Source organism: Plectropomus leopardus, chromosome 1 (assembly GCF_008729295.1).
Source record: "Plectropomus leopardus isolate mb chromosome 1, YSFRI_Pleo_2.0, whole genome shotgun sequence".
Lineage (NCBI taxonomy): Eukaryota > Metazoa > Chordata > Actinopteri > Perciformes > Serranidae > Plectropomus > Plectropomus leopardus.
In genome coordinates, this window is record NC_056463.1 from 2,058,755 (window position 1) to 2,077,949 (window position 19,195).

A 19,195-nucleotide genomic window follows, 5' to 3' on the forward strand; every position below is an offset into this window, starting at 1 on the left:
GATGGAAACAGATCCAGGTGGAGCTCCCGGGTGAAAAGACGACTATAGCCCAGTTCTGTGTCACTAATAAAGTGTCCTGGATTTACTCCTGCTCTGCTCCACAAGGCTTTCTTTACATCCAATACCAAAATTATTGCATAAAAAATGTAGTTCAATTTCAAATATTCACCTTGAATTTGTAATAAATGTGCTTTAAATGATTTGTATTAATACCTGACATGAGTCATGTCAACAGCATATTCTGTTTAAATATTCCGAATTGGGCCGCTTTCCAAACTAGTTTTATTCTGGTTTTAGGAGCATTATTTGGGCATTTTGAATATGCATCTCAATTGGGATTTTTTACCTTTTTTACTACAAACCAACTCGCCAACAGTTTGCAAGGTTGCGGCAGAGATGCATGCAAAAGGAAATTCCACATTTCTGGTCAGAAGGAGAAACACACCCGCTTTTAAATTTAACAAAAGACTTGGATATCAGCATGATTTTGGATATGCACAAATTTCACAACATCAACCTTTTCAAGAAGGTGAAGGAAGAAAAGAGTCCAAAAGCCCACCACCGATATGAAACTGTTCGAAAAAATCCTATTTTGATGCAAAGAAGCAAAATAATAATCAGGTCCAGCTGTTCTACTTCTCCATATTTTGACATGATAAACGACATGTTAGTCCATGTTACTCGGAGTATGAGCAGCTGCAAGATGAATATTAGTGGAAAATTTATTTTCATTAGACATGAAAACAGCTTAATTGGAATATTGTCTTTGTCGCAATAAGTGCAAAAACCAAATTTTGTGCCTGTAAAAGTACTGCCTGTGCCTTCAGCACAGGAGTCATTTTGCACCTATGTGTTAATTCTCAGTGAGTCTTTTAAAAGAATTAGGTATTGCTCACACTGTATCTGTTGATGAAACGTATTTACAGACACTCTGTTCCAGCCTCAGTGTGTGATCCACAGTGACAACACAGGAATACTTTCACATAACAAACTGTCTGATGCAGCTGTAAAATGACAGCTAAATCGATGTTGTGAAATCCTTAAAGCAGTTCCAGCAGTATAACAGCTATAATCCAGAGAACAGACAGTCCTGCACGTCGTCAGGGGACACATCTGCAGAGAGGACGGACAGGCTTCCTCACCGCATGTCAGAGAATGCATCAAACATCGAGTGAACAGAGTTTGTTTTTTCCTCCTGCTGCTCACAAAACACACCTCATTCATCTCCATCACACAGTGTCTCAGCACCCACTGGGTGACACTAAGCTCACCTCCCCTGCTGGACTGATGAAAGTTAGAGACACACACGGGGGACTCTGTCTTTCTCTCTGTGCCTGTGTGTCTGCGACTGGAATTACTTCACACATAGACTTATGGTTGCTGTATATATTTTTTACGTGAGTGTGTCAGTACTGAGAATTAGTTTGAATGTTTGCGTGCATGTATCTGACTGCAGGGTTATTTTTTGGTGGCCCGCCACAAATAAAACGTCCGCTACCGCAAACAGATTTTATATTTTTGGTGCTGGACAGTTCATTCAATCATGCACTGCAACACTCATTTTGCGCAGTCTTAAAGTTTGCTTTCACTCACAAACGGCTGCTTCTCTCATCCATCGATTTGATATGATCAGCTCTAAAAGATCAGTTATCCACCCCATGAGTCACATGCGTTTAACAAAAAAGAAAAAACAAAAAATTGAAGACTTACAAATTTTTTAATCAATTCCAATTAATTTTTTGTTGCTGCTATCTAAATTTCCTGTTTGTTTGCTGTATGGTTTTATGTGTGCAATGCCACCACTATTTTTTTGTTTACTGTTTTTTCTTCATTTTAGGAGGACTTGATGGGAAAAAAAGTCAACAGAGCATAGTATCACAATGTCGTATTGTTGCAGGGATGCCAAGTATCAAGTTTTTAGTTATATAAATAACTAATATCACACATAATATAATCAGTTGATTTTTGCAGTCCAAATTTTATGGCAAAACTGTATTTTACAAAATGTTTAAAATCACAATAATATTGTATCATGATAATATTGTATCGTCTGGCTTCTGGTGATTCCCACCTCTAGTGCGTCCTGTTTTTTTGCTTTGTTGTATTTTATTAAGCTTTTTGTAACACTTTTAACCAAGGGACTACAGATGAAACATAGCCTTTTCCAATAATTCTGGCATTTTTATACCATGAGTATTTATTAATTTGAAATGTCTTTTCCCAAATAAACAAACTGAAACTGAAAGCAGGAGCAGTCTGCAGTGCATGAGAACAGGACGATAGGAAATTACATAAACGTAACACTTTATTCACTTGAAAACGTTGCCTGTGAATATAATACAGCCAGAGATAATGTTTGTCACAACACCGTAATTAGGGAAATGATTAAGTATTATATAAGTGCAATTTCTAGGAGAAATTAATTTCTCACTTTTTGAATATTTTGTCCCTGCGCTTTTTAAAGTTTGCGCATCGCGGAAATTACCTGTTTTGATTTTGTGAAGAGTATTTTTCTAAGTGTTGGTGGCGTGGCTGAATGGAGGGTGTTTATTAAAAGCAGCCAGAGGCACCCAGAGTGCTCCTGAAGGACCAGAGGGGAAGCAGCTGTGGACCCTGGCTCTTTCATCTACAGTAAAAGCATCCAGCAAATGAAGTTATTTCTCACACACACACACACACACACACGCACGCACACACACACACACACACACACACACACACACACACACACATGCACACACCACTTAGAGTGACATTTAGCCATGGTAGGGTTATTCTTATCCCCATGGACTCCCCATGGGGTTGAATAACCTCTTCACAAACAGCCTGCAGCCTCTCCTCCCCATGCATATGGATTAGATACATGTTTTTGTATGTATTTGTGTGTGTGTGTGTGTCTGTGTGTGTGTGTGTGTGTGTGTGTGTGTGTGCGTGAGACAGGGTGAGTGTGTGTGGGGCTGTTTTTGGTGGCATTTCTAAACCCTCAAAGTCACTTTGTCACTTGGGTAAAAGGCCAAGCGGGGATTGAACGGGGACTCAATTAGTCCTCAATCATCCGCATGAGACGCTGTAAAACAAGAAAGTGACAAAGTGAGAGGGATGTTTCCAATATGAGGGAAGCGTGTTAGCCTTTCTGCAGAGGGCCGCTGACACACAGCAGACAAAGACGACAGCAGCTTTGAGAACATTTCTCCCAGCACTGCCAAAACAATCCAAACTGACTCAGAGGAGACAGAAGAGCAGACTAACTTCATTGCAGAGACAGAAGTACTTTGGCAAACTTTGCCGCAGTGCAGCTTAAAATTCAACTGAAGCTGTCCTACATTGTAAATATGTATGTGGATCCAGTATAATGCTATTCATATCAGTGATTTCTGGGCCAAACACAAAGTCGGGGCAATTAGATGGCAGGAGTAAAAGAGAAACATCATTAATATGATCCAGCGTGCATCAGCATGTGTCCTAGAAGAAAGATGGGAATAATCTCCCAGCAGTCTGAGCTGCTTCTGACCTGCATTCTGCATTTGGGACAAACAAATTTCCCTTTTCTCCCTCCACCGTTTTCTCATAACATCTTCACAAGAAAAAAAAGGGAGGCCACATTATTCATGTTCTCCGCTTTAAATATGTAGTTTGAGTTTACACGCTTGCCTCCGAGGAGACTGCTGCGATAATAAAGGAGCTTTATTTGTGAATTTCTCAAAGCGTTTCGCTCAGATTTAATTCTGCTTATAAAACAGTGCTGCTCAAGCGTCCTTGTGGAAAAACCTCTACATTTCAAGTTTTTCGAGAAAAAAGCCCCTGTGATACAAAAAAAGTAGTAATAAGTACATGTACCTAAGAACTGTACTGGTGGAAGGGATTTTTTAATTATTGACTTGAAGTGAGACAACGTACTTTTGCTTAACAGCAGCTACTGTGGCAACAAGTGACGACTGACAGTAAATGTTAAAATGTTGTGTAACAGCAAGTTTAACCAAAAAGGCCACAAATACAAAATTGGTACTTCACTATATCTCTAAACTCTGCATTTTCTTTTACTTAAGAATACAAGAAAATCACTGCAGACAGAATTTAAATGACAGGACGACCAGTTTGCTAAAAAACAAAGTAAATACGGCTGTAATTATTACATTGTTAAAATCCTTGATAAGCATTATCATGTTGTTGTTATCATTGTTTTACTTCCTGTTTCTCAGACCACAAATGATGCAAGAATAAGCAAGCTAACATTAGCCAACCCAACGTCCCTCCACCCCGCTCTCCGTTGCTGTGGACTGCTTAATGCGAAGAGAGCAGGCGGCAGCTCAGGTGACAGGTGAGGTCAACATTTGTACCAGCTTGAATTCGGCCGGCGTCTACACAGCGTGAGGTGATGCAGCAGAAGAGCGCACATTTTATTTGGTTCAGTATCAGACCCTCTCTGAGACTCTCTTTTTGATAAGTATGTCTTTCTTTTTGGGGTTGCTCTGCAGAAACGTAACTTGTTTGGTGGTCACACAGCGTACTCTGGGCACAGATGGAGCATCAGGTGCATTCAGAGTGAAACTTAGCCATTAATTCTGCCAGGCGTAAAAGTTTGCTTTAAGTTTGCCATTTATCTTTTGTTATATTTTGCTGTAAAATGTCAATTAAGGGTTTTTGTTACATCCATCCATCCATCTATTTTCTTCTGCTTATCCGAGGCCGGGTTGCGGGGGAAACAGGCGGAGCAGAGTAGTCCAGACGTCCGTCTCCCCAACAACACTGTCCAGCTCCTCCTGGGGGACCCCAAGGCGTTCCCAGGCTAGATGGGATATGTAATCCCTCCAGCATGTTCTGGGTCGGCCTCGGGGCCTCGTACCAGATTAGATGCCCGAACCACCTCAACTGACCCCTTTCAACCCGAAGCAGCAGCGGCTCTACTCCGAGCTCCTCCCAGATGTCCGAGCTCCTCACCCTATCTATGATGTTTGTTTGTTTTTCTTCACTTTTGTTATTATTTGTTGTTTTTAACTTGAGGGGGTCAGTTCATATAAGCCTCTGGCTTCTTCACCTCTCCTGACACATTTGGGGTTTTTTGTTTCTTTTATTTGACTGGATTTTATGCAGTTTTGAAAATAAACCACACTATAATCTTCAACTGAAAAAACATCCATCTGATCAGCTGTGAAACGGACCCAGAAAAAGCTTCAGATTTAGAGAGGGGACACAAACGCACTGAGAAAAAGGTTTGCTGTCGCAATGCCTTGTTGCTACAGCCTTATCTATCCACAGAAATCAATACAGTTTAATCTTATGATGAGAATAACAGTCAATCCCTTTTGAGGAAGTTATCATTTTGTTTTTTACGAGCTGTTCCTATTTGTTTTTAAATCAGTAAATATTTCATTTCGGACTGGATCTCCCCGTGCCCTCGCCTGCTCTGCACTGCTGAAATCTTATTTACTGCTTTAATCAATCTAATGCTCTGGACAGCAGACTCTCAGGAGAAAAAGAAATACAGCCACAGGAGCAAACAGCAGAACTGCTTCGCCAAATCCAAAACAGAAGGACTAAAAGATAAACTAACAGGCCTCACACCTCTGACTTCACCCAAACACGGTCAAAATCAAAAGAGCACCGGCCTCTTTTCTTTCTCTTCCTCATTTTACTTTGAAACAAATTATTCTGATTCTAATTGTGTTGTTGTTTGACTTGTTGAATGAGGAAGTTTGAACAGCGATCTGGGGACAGCATGTCGTACTGAGACAAAGCAGGTGTACGATGAGCTCTGTTGAGCACAAAAGGCCCGAGTGGCTTTTCCCAGAGGGGGTAATGTAGCGGAAAATCTATGCATGGCTCCTTTTTGTTACAAACACCATGCTAATCCACCCCCCCTCCTTCTAATAAAAGTACAGTGATTGTGTGCGTGTGCCTCAAATCACATCCCAACTCCTCTCTCGACAGCCAGGTCTCCTCTGGGAACGAGAGGGGTGTTACTGTGGTTACGACAGAGGTGTCCTCGTCCATGCCCGGACAGAAGGAGATGGAGGAGGGAGAAAGGAGTATTTTGCATTCATTGGCCTGTTTAATTCGATCAGCGTAAAAGTGGCTGGGAGGCGACCTTACTGGTGCCGTGACCCGGGGTGAAGAGCGAACAGAGGAGTGAAAAGGAGAAGAAAAGAGGAGAGGCGACACAGTGGAGGGTTTAAACTTGATATATGAATCTGGTATTACGACCCTGATTCTAAAAAAAAGTTAGAACGCTGCATAAAAGGTAGATAAAAACAGAACGCAATGATCTAAAAAAAATCATTTTTGACTTAATACAGTACCAAGATAAGATATTAATGTTCATTTAGAGTTTTCTTTTGTAAACATACACTTATTCTGAAACTGATGCCTGCAACATGTTTTTAAAAAGTCCGGACGGGAGCTTGTTTACCACCAGAAAAAGCTGAATTATTGTGTTGTGTGTATTGGAAGTTGAGCTATTCTGTCACATAAACACCTCAATGGTGTTTATGAACACCTGAACTCTGAATTTTGGCTTAAGTGAGGGACATACAACTTTTAAAGGTAGTATTTTATATTTATTTTAAATAAAAAAGTCACACCCCAATCCAACACCCAACTCTGATAAATAAAGTACAGTCCCACAACACCTGCACAGAAGCGAAGTGATGTCCTGTTGAGGACGAAGCAAAAGCAAAACATATTTTAACCACCTAAAAAATGAACACCAGTTTAAATGTGCTTGATATTTTAATATTTTCTCCTCTTTACCGTCCACAACAGCTGATGGAGGCAGCGGCAGAGCAGCAGCTCCACTGTTCAGTGGTGTAAAGTGGCTGTTTTTCTCAGTGGAGTCTGATGTTTTTGGTATAACGGCTTCAAATCCCCGTCTGTAAGGGCTGTCTTTCAGTGCGGTGAAGCAGTGAAAATATTCTAAATATAACAAATACAGATGTTGTTTTTCTTTGGTGGCTTAAAACTAATTATTGAAGGCAGAGTTTGCTCAGCACTTTTCTACCCCAAAGTTATTGTATATAAACAGTAATGATTGTGATTTGGTCTATAGCATAGACTGTATAAATAATCTAGGTTTACTGCAATTAGCTGAATGAGGGCAGATCTCCACCTGCTGTGGTGGAGTCGGACTGTCAATGAATCGACTCTCTCAGGGTGATTGTATACTGGGACAAGGACAGTTAAATGGCCTAAACGAGCTATAACCGTACGCTAAACTGAATGTAAACGCACTGTTTTACATCATCTTTTCTATTAACAACACTAAGTTAACATTTAGGAACTGAGGACACTAATTTCTGAAGTTCTGAAAGTGAAAATCTTTCTAAAAAAAATCATGAGCAGGCACCCTAAAGTCTCCAAGATATGAAGTGTCTTTGTGAAAATAAGTTTTAATAAGTTTAGGGGTTAAGGTTATGTCAGGGGGCTGGATTTTCAGTTATTCCTGTTATTACAAATATAAAAAGGATTATAGGAACAGAACCTGGAAGTTGTGGTTTCACTTTGACGATATAACAACACCAGCTGCATTTACATGCACACTTTTTCTCAATCTGAATACAATCAAACTAACTGAACTCTTAACATAAAAGTTATGATCTGACATTACACAGCTAAATCTATCACTGTTATTAGAGAATGTGACTTATTGCCTTAATCATTTTTGACAATTGGGCGTTACCGACTTATTTCTAGATAATGAACCCTCGTTCTGAACGCACTTTACTTATTTATTGCCTGTAGTCCTTACTTACATGTGCTTTATTGCCCCATTTATTTCTCTATATTATCATTGCCAAAAAAAAAATATATATATATATATATATATATATATATATATATATATACAGTATATATGCTGCTCATGTGAAGTATTTTAATTTTCCTAGATAGTGACACTTTCTGGTAAGAGTCACACAGTTGCACTTTTGAAGTAAACAGAAAATGGACCATTCAGATCATTCCCCCCGCAGACAGAAAATAACAAAATATTCTTTAAAAAAGCCAACTTTGATAGAAAACAGGAGAAATAAATGATCTCACCGCTTTGGCAGAACTGTTGACACTGTTTTCACAGAAGTGCCAGAAAAAGACAAAAAAAGGACCAAATGGCTGTTTGAGATGGACACTTTTTTTATATATATCTGCAGGGCATGATTTAAACGATGAGAGGCGTTTCAGTGCTGTATTTCTGCTGGTGTCAGATCCCTTTGTGGGCTCCCTGGCAGGCAATTTATGCCCCTTTTGTCCCCAGAATGAAGCGACGAGGCAGACATAACTGGATCTATGCAATATGTCACAAGTTTTAAAAACACCCCTATTTTTAGGGATCTCGACAGAGCCATAAAGTTTCACAACAAGAAAGCTTCTGTTCTCTTTTGGCGAACGTCAGTCCCAAACTGACACACTGGTGTGTGTGAGCGCTTGCATTTTGACAAGAATAGATCCAGTTAAATTCCTGGAGGAGCAACAACTTCACGCAAACACACACACATACACACACACGCACACACGCAATCAGTGCCCCCAGGCCTGCTGTGCACTGTTGGTGTGGAGCTTGCTTTGCTTCGGGGCCACTTTTGCAACATGACAGGAGGCCAGGGGCCACAGCAGTAGCCCCATGTTTCTCAGACGTTAGAACATTTCCAGGATTTTAAGCAATTCGCAGGATTTTAGGACATTTCTCAGATATTAGGATGTTTCTAGGATATATAGACATTTCAAGACTTTTCAGATTTGAAGGATTTCAGGGCATTTCTATAGGATTTTAGCACGTTTCTGGGATTTTATGACATGCCAGAATTTTGGGACCCATAGGATTTTCGGATGTTTCAAGGACTTAAGAACATTTCCAAGAATTCAGTACATTTATGCTTTCAGGACATTTTATTGGATTTTAGGACATTAAGGGCTTAGCGAGGACCTTTGTAAAGGGTTCTGGGGAATCCTCCACAGGCACGTCTTTTTGATAAACAAGCTCTATTTTGATGCTGTTTTATTCACTCTGGCACAATTCCCAGTGGAAATCACTTTATTTTTATTGTGTTAATTAGATTAGATTTGGCCCGCGGGCCATAAGTTGAGTATCACTGATGTAGAGGGAGATAAACACAGCCTAAAGACTAGTCTGGACCCTGGACCTTTTTTTTTTCTTACCATCCTATGTGCTGTGCTTGTTTAGTCTCATGAGCATACATGCGCTCTCTCTCTCTCTCTCTCTCTCTCTCTCTCTCTCTCTCTCTCTCACACACACACACACATGCAGGCACGCATGCACGCGCACACACACACACACACACACACACACACACACATGCGCGCGCACACACACACACACACACACACACACACACGCACGCACGCACGCACGCACACACACATGCACACACACACGCACACACACGCACACATGCACAACACATGCGCCCACACACACACATGCACGCACACACATGCACACACATGCGCCTGCACACACACACATGCACATGCACACACACACACACACACGCACACACACACGCACGCACACACACACGCACACACGCACACACACACACACACACAACACACCGCACACACACACACATGCACACACACACACACACACACACACACACATGTGCACGCACACACACACACACACACACGCACACACACACACACGCACACACACACACACACACACACACACATCGCTCCACAGAGTCACTGAAATGGAGGTGAAGTGGGGTCAGGATGTTTGCGAGCAGATTACTCAGCTGCTGATGGCTCACAGCGCTGCGTCAGACACACACTCTTTAATTTTGGACATTATTAAAGTGTCAGAGGCAGTGATAGGATTACCTCATCAAAGAAATCATGAAGGTAATCATTATGTCTGAGAGATACAATAACAAAGGACAGGGTTTAATGAAAAGTCGAGCAAAAAGTCAAGAACTAATGACACGAATATGATGTCTGGGAGTCGCAACAGGAAATTAGCTGACATTTATAAGAACCAACCTGTGATGAACACTTAGAGATGGAATGATATGGGGCTCTCATTCATTTGTTTTGCTTGTTTATTTATGCCATACATTGCTGTAGTTATTAATTTTGTGTCTTGTGTTTTTTTATTGAATGTAAATCATAGATGCTCCTGTTGGTCTTAGCATCTGATTTGTATTCAGTAACGCTCCAGAAAGGCGCCTCTCCAGAGACAGCTGCGCCTATAGCTACTTCACTATAGACCAAGTTTTAACATGGTTTTATGCTTTGGCATGACCATTGTATGAAAAATATATCGCACTGCATGCAAGAGGCGATGGAAAGACAGCGACCTCTCCTCCTGCAGCAGGTCAGAGTTTGATTGCTGCTGAGCAACAATCACCAGAAAAACAACAAGCTGTTAAAATTACCAGGTTACACGCCCAGAATAAACCTTGTTTACTGATACTGACAGCCTGTCACTGTGATTGTGTGTTACTGAATTTGATTGTGCTGTTTAAAATGTGACAGCAATCGTGCTGTTGCATTTTTTGCAGATTGATGTGTAGGCGCTTAATGCTCTTTGTTGAGCATGATCTAAATGGCATGGAGATTTTGTTTTTAAAAGTGTCTCAAACAGCCATTAGGTCTCTTTTTTTTTTAACGTATTTTGTATATATAAATGCAGTATGATAGTAGAGAGCCAAACACTAATGCTGAACCAAAGCAAGACAAAATTAAGAAAAAAAAGTAACAAGATTAACAAGAAAAAAGCAACATCACAATATAGGACGTTTATAAAAACGGCAAAATGGCGCAAACAAGTCCTCTCCTTCGGCCTGAAAAATCTCCATATTATACGAATTTAACTGTCCTGCATTTATGCTACATTTGATTTATTAATCACTAGAATCCCTAAACCCATAATAGGATGCAAAAATTCAAGAGTTCCTGTTTGGGATGTTGGGTATGTTCTCTTAAACCCTTAACTTAGAGAGTGTTATTAAATTAACATCGTCAATAGTAAATAAGAGTAAACAGCAGCAGCCCCATGTCCGCGCGCTGGAGTGGACTGTCGGACATATCTGAGCTGAAGCTGTCGGACATGTCCGCTTGTGGCGCAGACTGTCGGACATGTCCGCACGGTGGAGCGGGCTATCAGACATGTCCACTTGTGGCGCAGACTGCTGGACATGTCTGTGCTGGAGCTGTCGGACACATCAGAGAACGGGCTGAGCTATCGGACATATCCACGCTGGAGCGGGCTCTCAGACATGTCCGCACTGGAGCGCGATTTAAATTTATTTTGATCTCACTCCCGGTAGATTTCAGCTGTTTGTTTGCTTTGCTCACTTCTGTTTCTCTTCTCACACACTGAGCTGAACTGCCAATCAGAGAAACTGTATTTACCGACAGGCTCCGACGCCCAGGCTATATTGGCCAAAAACAACATAACAAGGGCCGACTAAAGCCGACGTTACAGGACACACCACCAAAACTAGGGCAACAGACGCTCACACACCACCAACAGCCCACACTGACCAACCGTGTGTCAAGGACCTCGGGGAAAATCTGGCCAATAATTTATGTTTTCACAGCCGAGATCCTCTCACAGAGCGCCATGTTGACTCATGGGCACTGACGGTCACTGTTAACTGCTCTGGGATCACATAGTACAGCTGTCAACACGTTGAGATTTAATGTATGTATAAACAGCATATTTTTTGTAGATTTACACAGTTGATGTAAATGAGGAGCCAGCAGTAGCCAACACATCAACCTGTGCTGCATCAAACCCTCTAATGGTCCATCAGCGTGATCCTTGCAGGATGCACGGCCACCCACGCTGACATCATTTGAAGCTTTTTACCTACAACAAAGTAAAATAGATGACCGAAAAAATGAATCCCATTTTGTCTAAAATGTTCCAACCCACTGGAACTCACTACAGGTAATATTAAAAACAAATCTCCATAATTTCAGGATAAGATCTTGTGCAGTTAATTACAGCTTGTTGCTGCAAATCATTATTTAATAATATATTAAATATTCATAATCAAACAAAGGCAACATAAACACAATGTGGCTTCCCCACAGCTTCCTCCTCCACTCAGAATTATGTTTTTCTTCTGTTTATGTCCCCTGAAATGTCTCATCATGGTTATATGGTATAATAATATTATATTGTGTAATAATTTCTCTATTCCTTTTTTATATGTTTGAAATAAATAATCCAAATCAAAACAATACAGACTTGTATTTGCAAAGTTTGAGAGGTGTTTTCACATTCCTATACTGAAGGGGGGCGATATCTGCGTACTTTGTCAAAATCACAGATTACTAATCTGAAAGCCAATTGCTGTTTATACTAGAGACTAGGGGTCAACCGATATTGGTTTTACAGAGCTGATACCAATATTGATTATTAGTACTTAATGAGACTGATAATTGATATTTGGAACCAATATGCATTTGCAATAAAAGTGAAAACATTTTTCAAAATTTTATATTTGGAATACTGTAAACTACAACATAAAACTTTGTTTAAATGCCTTTAGCAAATGTTTTATCAAAAGTCATACACAGCAAGTTCCCTGACACTTTTTTGTTTTTTTGCAACTTTCAGTGAAATTAAAATAAAAAATTAATGAGGGTTTACAAAGAAAAAGTTCCTCCCATGCTGCAGACTGCCTTCCCTGATGTTGGCTGAGTGTAATACACACACATTTCATTAATTTTATGGTCAGTGATTGCATGAAACGGCGATACAGATAATCGGCAAAAGACCAAATATCAGCGTCGATTATTGGCCGAGCCGATAACCTGTCGACCCCTATTAGAGACACAGTGCTCTTGTTTACCGCATATGGAATATTTCTCTCATATGAGAGAGGAGATTTTCTTTTTACAGTGAAGCCAGTGTTTTTCTCAGGGGCACCTCAGAGCAGAGCACAGATAAACACTTGAGCCGAGGTCATCTGCATGAGTTCTGGTCTCAGTTTATTGCAGGGTGTTTGTGTTTTACCTGATATGTGCACACAGACCTCTCAGGTGACGCTTTACATTGTTTTTAAGTGCTGCTTGTATGCAGTATGCTGCTTTTCCTCCTCCATTCCTCACCGGCAGTGCTGTGCCGCCTGGCTACAGCTGCCATCACCTTCAAGCATTTAGGCCTGCAGTAAAACATCCAGTCATTATCCACCAGCTAAATGCTACAACAACACTCTGTGTGATTAATGGGCGCGGAGGAAAGATCTGACATAATGTGCACTCGTTCCTCCTGCGTACGCAGGGCCTCGCGGTTCACTGAGAAAACTTAAACAATTACGGCCCTTCAACTTATCATGCCCAACATGAAATGTAAGGTAATGTGCAGCAAGTGTGCGTGTGTGCGTGTGTGTGTGTGTGTGTGTGTGTGTGTGTGTGTGTGTGTGTATGACCTGAGTTTTCTTAGATGTGTGTGTGTCAGGATCATGAAAGTTACTTGGCTGCATGTTTCTCTCTGCCATACCACGCTGTTATCCAGATGTTCCATACAGAGGCTGGTATAGAAGCCCCAGGCTGCAGACATGAAACTCTGTGTGTGTGTGTGTGTGTGTGTGTGTGTGTGTGTGTGTGTGTCCCATAACTGGCAGGTAAAGCGGCAGCTCTGGGCGATGCCGTGTTTCTCTTTCAGCAGCTTTATAAGCCGATGCAGGCTCAACTCCAAGACAACCACAGGGGAAAGTGTTAAAACCAGATGTCACAGCTGATCACTCTGCTGCCGGTCGGGCTCCTTTTTAACGTCTGCTTTTTGTCAGGAGAGCATGCGTGGCGATTAAACAATGGAGCCAGACACATAAATACAAACCGGAATATGGAAACTGTCACTTCGCATTTGTTCACATGTACGATACCAACGCGTAGAGTTTTCTCCGCACAAACTGCTCCACCCAACATCTTTTCAGAATCAAACGCTCCTCAAGGTTTGAAAGGTGGCTCTTATTCGTCTGAGGTTGCTTAGAGTCAACTTGGATTCACAACATTAACAGTCATTCAGAATAAATTGCAAAGAAAGAAGAAAAAAGGTGTCAAAACATGTCAAACTGTATTAAAACATACATGACAATTTCTCAAACCACTCCTGAGAAATTATCCACTTCTTCACCTGTTATCTGTTTAGTGTTTTCCAGACCGCCCCTTTTGCCAATTAATCGCTAAAAGCACAACCTCTGGGGGAGTTTGAAGCTATCTGGAGGGAATTTTGAGTGTTTAAAACAAACAGAACATCAGAGTAGGGCCATTTCCAGTTTTGCTGGTCCAGTTTGGTGTACAAGCGTAAACCGATCAATTTCACACGAACTGGCTGAACCCGCTTTAGTCATTATGACACTTCTGGCAAATTAAAAAGTACCCTGAATCAGCAACCTGTGCTGACGGCATCATGCCGCTAAATCCCACTTGTACTGCATTAATAAAGAGCAAAGTGACAACTTGATTCACATAATATTATGTTTGTTTTATAAACTGACTACCAGAGTCGATAGCGTCTGATGCAATCCGTTTCAGAGGAAGTGAGAGGGGAGAGTCGCGCAGATTGTGTTTGGGTGAAATGGCTTTAAAATAATATCTCAATATTTTAAGGCTTTATCGCAATACACAATATATCTCAATATTTTAAAATGCCCTTTGTGCTTCAGCCTTCTCTTTAACTAGAGGAGGGGCCAAAGTGAGTACTCGGTGTAGACATTTTTAGCTCCGCTGATATTCGGCATCATCGCAACCAGACGCAACCAAACGCAACCAAAGCATCTCAGCAGACTTATTGCCCTTCTGTGTTCTGCATTTAACAACGGAAAAAGTATTTCATTCGTTTTAAAACTGCATTATTGTCATCATTTGTCATTTAATACTGCATACCAGGCTGCTGAGCAACCCTTTACCGATATTTAACCAAAACCGCACCAAAGCATCATATCAACCTCGACTAAACCACATCCGGGATTCAGGATGGAAACCCCAGTCTCCGGTGTGGTAGAGGAAGCAAAGGTAAAGCACCTTGTGAACTGTGAATGTAATAATTCAGGCAGCATATGTTTTCTGCCATAAAAAAGAATAGTCTATTAAAATGTTTTTTCAGGAGGAGTTCAGGGCCACATTTTAAATGTACATGAGGTAAGTATTGTCCCATGCTATATGTGCATAAAGAAGAGAGATTTGAGACTGATATTTAAGTCTGCAAAGGTTACTTTCCCTTGCCACTACTTTTATATGTAGTCAAGTAATTAAATTACTTTTGAGAGAAGTAATAAGTAACTGTGACTGCAATTACTAATTTCCAGTAACTCTCCCAACACTGTAGATTAGAGATGTATGATACAGATTAGACGAGTAATTAAAGCAAGAACATTGTAGTAAGATATGAGCATCTACAACATGAGGCAAGAAAATACCACTACAGGCACTTCAAAATGTAGTGTTACCTAGAAGTCTGTATTTTTGTGGTTTAGTCAAACTGTTGAAGCTACCTCTGGTTGCAGCAGGTTTAGTTTTCCCTCTGGAAGTCATCGGCTCCCGTTGTTTTCAAAAATCCATGAAAAGCAGCTCAGAGAGAAACTGCTCCACTGACTGATGCAATCCATCATTTTAAGTGACGTGTGTGTGTGTGTGTGTGTGTGTGTGTGTGTGTGTGTGTGTGTGTTTCTTCCCGAAACAACGTCGTAACGACAGAATCACTGCAGTCGCATAAAAACGAGAGGGGGCTGAATTTAAAAAGAGATCAAGATGAGTATTTGCTTCTTCTTCTGCAGTCAGATTTATGTTGCCTCATCATTGCCACCAGTAAGTGCACGGCAATAAAATATGAAATGTTGAAATGAAAGTAGCCTATAATAAATGTGATAATTAGCTGCATGATAAAAGCATGGCAGGGAAAAGTGCAATAATGTGCTATTTAATGTGATGGATTATTCATCAAGGCAGCTGCTTAAATACATTTCTGAATACAACATAAAAACACTGAGACAGACGGCAGCAGAGTCCGACTGTGGTTTACTTTAGACTTCAGAGAATATAAACATCTATTATCCACCCAAAAAAAAAAAAAATCCCAAATTCTAACTATTTTCGGTCAAATATGGATGTACAAATATCAGGTTATTGCCTAAGATGAAATGTCTTTGCTTTGAAGAAATCTTCAATTATGAATTTCATTTACTTATTGAGGAGATTTTGATGTTTTTTGAAGCTTCAAGAATAAAACGCTCGCAGCACAGACACAGCTTCCCATCAGAAGTAAGATTTTCAGAGAGTGAAGCCAATTGTCTGCACCATACTGTTTATCAATCATGAATCACAATTTACAACATGTATTAAAAAAAGTGGATTAATGGGTTCTCTGCTTTGTACAGAGATGAAAGCAGCCATGTAGGAATAATTGGACTTTGTTCGGGTAAATCTGATTGCTAAAATAATCAAACTGCAGCTGAGGAAAAAATGTATTTGCCAGAAATACATTCAGTCTTCCAAAAATCTGGTGATTGTGGGCGGGTTTCCATTACAGATTTGCGCAAAAATTAAGCAATATTTTAAAAATGTTGATTAAACACACTTGCAAGATGACTGCGTTTCCTGTGAGTGATGTTCTGCGACTCCTCCTCTGTTAATAATATTAAAGGAGCATGGAGATGGATGTTCAAATCATTAACAGCTTTATTTCTATCACAGCCACGACACCAGCCGTCATTATTTCCAATCCAAGGCCAAGCAGGTGTGTTATGGAGCCATAATGGAAAAACAAGCGCCTTATACGTGGGAGCGGCCATGTATGAGGGATTTCTGGGAGCTGATAGTCCACGATAAACTGGCTCGCCTAAATTGAATGTCACTGATGCAGGGTTGAGGGGGACCTCCTGTGCTCATTTTCAGGTACATGCCATGCTGTCTGTGCTGTATCACCTGTATTAAACCACCGACAGAGATGATCCATTTTAGCGACTGCCTCTTTAAACTCGCTGCCTCTCTTGCTCTGGCAGGAAAAAAAATGAAAACCAGGTGTGCCTGGGTGCCACAGGTGCCCCAATTCACTAACAAAACAAAAAATACAACAAAATACTAATCACGCAAAAACCAAATATGCCAAATAAAACAATAATAATAACAACAATCAAGCTGAACCAATAACAAAAGAAAACACTATCCAAATGTAACCTAAATAACGCACACCTCTAGAGTAAACATTACTTATGTGTTATGTTTAATGCCTCCAACAAAAAGCTCCAACGAGCATGTTCATTTCTGTTAACAAAGCTATTGCCTCTTAAAATACAATTAACATCATAATGTGCACCTTATTTATATTTATTATAAGTCACTCAGAGCTATTTGCATTATATTTGTCATAAGAAGGTCAAGCCCTGTTTGACTGTGTTTGACTCCTGACCAACCAGCAGTCAGTCCTTCTCAGGAGCTACTCTGCTGCAGTGTGGCGATAAAGCTGTTAAATTTTACCTTTTCTGTCCATTATTCAAGGCTGGATGTGAACACTGACTGTTGAGTCATTTCTGCAGCTGCTCATCACAAACACAATTACCCAAAACTAAATTACAATGACTCATAACTCATGTCTGATGTACCACACCGTTCGTGAACGGGATACAGCCGAGATACTCAACTTGCTCTGCTTAGGGGCCACTTTTGCAAAATGACAGGAAGCCAGGGGCCAGTCACAGCAGCCCCGTACCTGTTTCTTGATTCTAGGATATTTCAAGGATTTTTGGACGTTTCTAGAATTTTCGGGTAAATTTCTAGGATTTAAGCACATTTCTAGTATTTTATGATGTTTCTAGGATGTTATGATATATCTCAGATTTTAGCACATTTTAAGGATTTTAGGCCATTTCTAAGATTTTAGGACTTTTCTAGGATTTTAGCACGTTTTTAGTATTTTATGATGTTTCTAGGATGTTATGATATATCTTGAATTTTAACATGTTTTAAAGATTTTAGGCCATTTCTAGGATTTTGGGATGTTTCTCGAATTTTGGTACCTTTCTTGGATTTTCTTTTTTGTTTTATTTAGTTTGTACACAATGAAAACTGCATAAAATGCAGTTGAATAAAATAAACATAAAAAAATGAGTGAATTTTAGCACATTGTAAGGATCTATCTATCGCTACTTTTATTGTGAATTAGAAAATGGTTGGGGGGCGGCCCGGCACCCTATCAGGGACCAGATTTGGCCCACAGGCAGTAAATTGAGTATCACTGGAATACAGCATTCAGCCTGAAATCATCTCCTGGAGTTGGTAGCTTGAGCACAACATGAATCCATCCGTAGCTCCAGTAGCTGAGTAACTATTCCCCACAGACTGATACAGACTGCTGCTCACTGGCAGGCCTCTCAGTCCAAACACTAGCTGCTTTGTGAATATTGTACTCCTGCAGGACTCACACACTCGGAAATAACACGCGGAGAGTTACATATGCGCGCTTCTGTACGTGTCATGTTACTAATTTCAGCCATTAGAGCAACTCTTTTCCAGGATTAGGAAAAAAACCTACTGTGCATAGCCAATGGCTCTGAAATGCCAACAGAATGAGCACAATGAAGGGTGAGGAGGGGGGAGCAGGTACACAGAGCTCCTGTTGAACACTATCACTGCTGTTATGGAGCTCAGATTATGATGCTGCGGAGAAACGAAACACCTGGGCTGAAAGAGACGAAGGCTGTGATGGCAGCGGCGGCACACACGAGCCGGAGGACTATTTTACAGTCTACGTCTGTGTGGGAGTGCACGGTGCAGAAACTGAGATTCAGTCACATCGTGGCGCCGCAGCTTCTCCCATTGTTTGTTCTTTGAAGACGTGTAGTTATGAATGTTGCATGAGGGATACCGAGTACGCCAGGCTGCCAGGAACAGTGTGAGGCGACTGATGCTGGAAAACAAACACTGAACTTTAGCCAAGACGCCAAAAAGTTAACGAGGTGGTGAAACGGGTTTTCCATCCTTCGAGGCACATCACTAGCAACGCACAAAAAAATGACACCCATCAACACCTCTGAGTCTCACTAATTAATTACTGTTTGTTTGTTTAATCTCTGCATGGACAGAATTGTAAAAACAATTTGTTGTTTTAGGGGAAAGTTACACGCTGGAATTATTTTTTGATAAACGACAGCTGGGCGAGGTGACCACGGGCTGCTTCCTGCACGCTTCCTGGAGCTGTCAGAATCTGCAACAGTGACACATATGG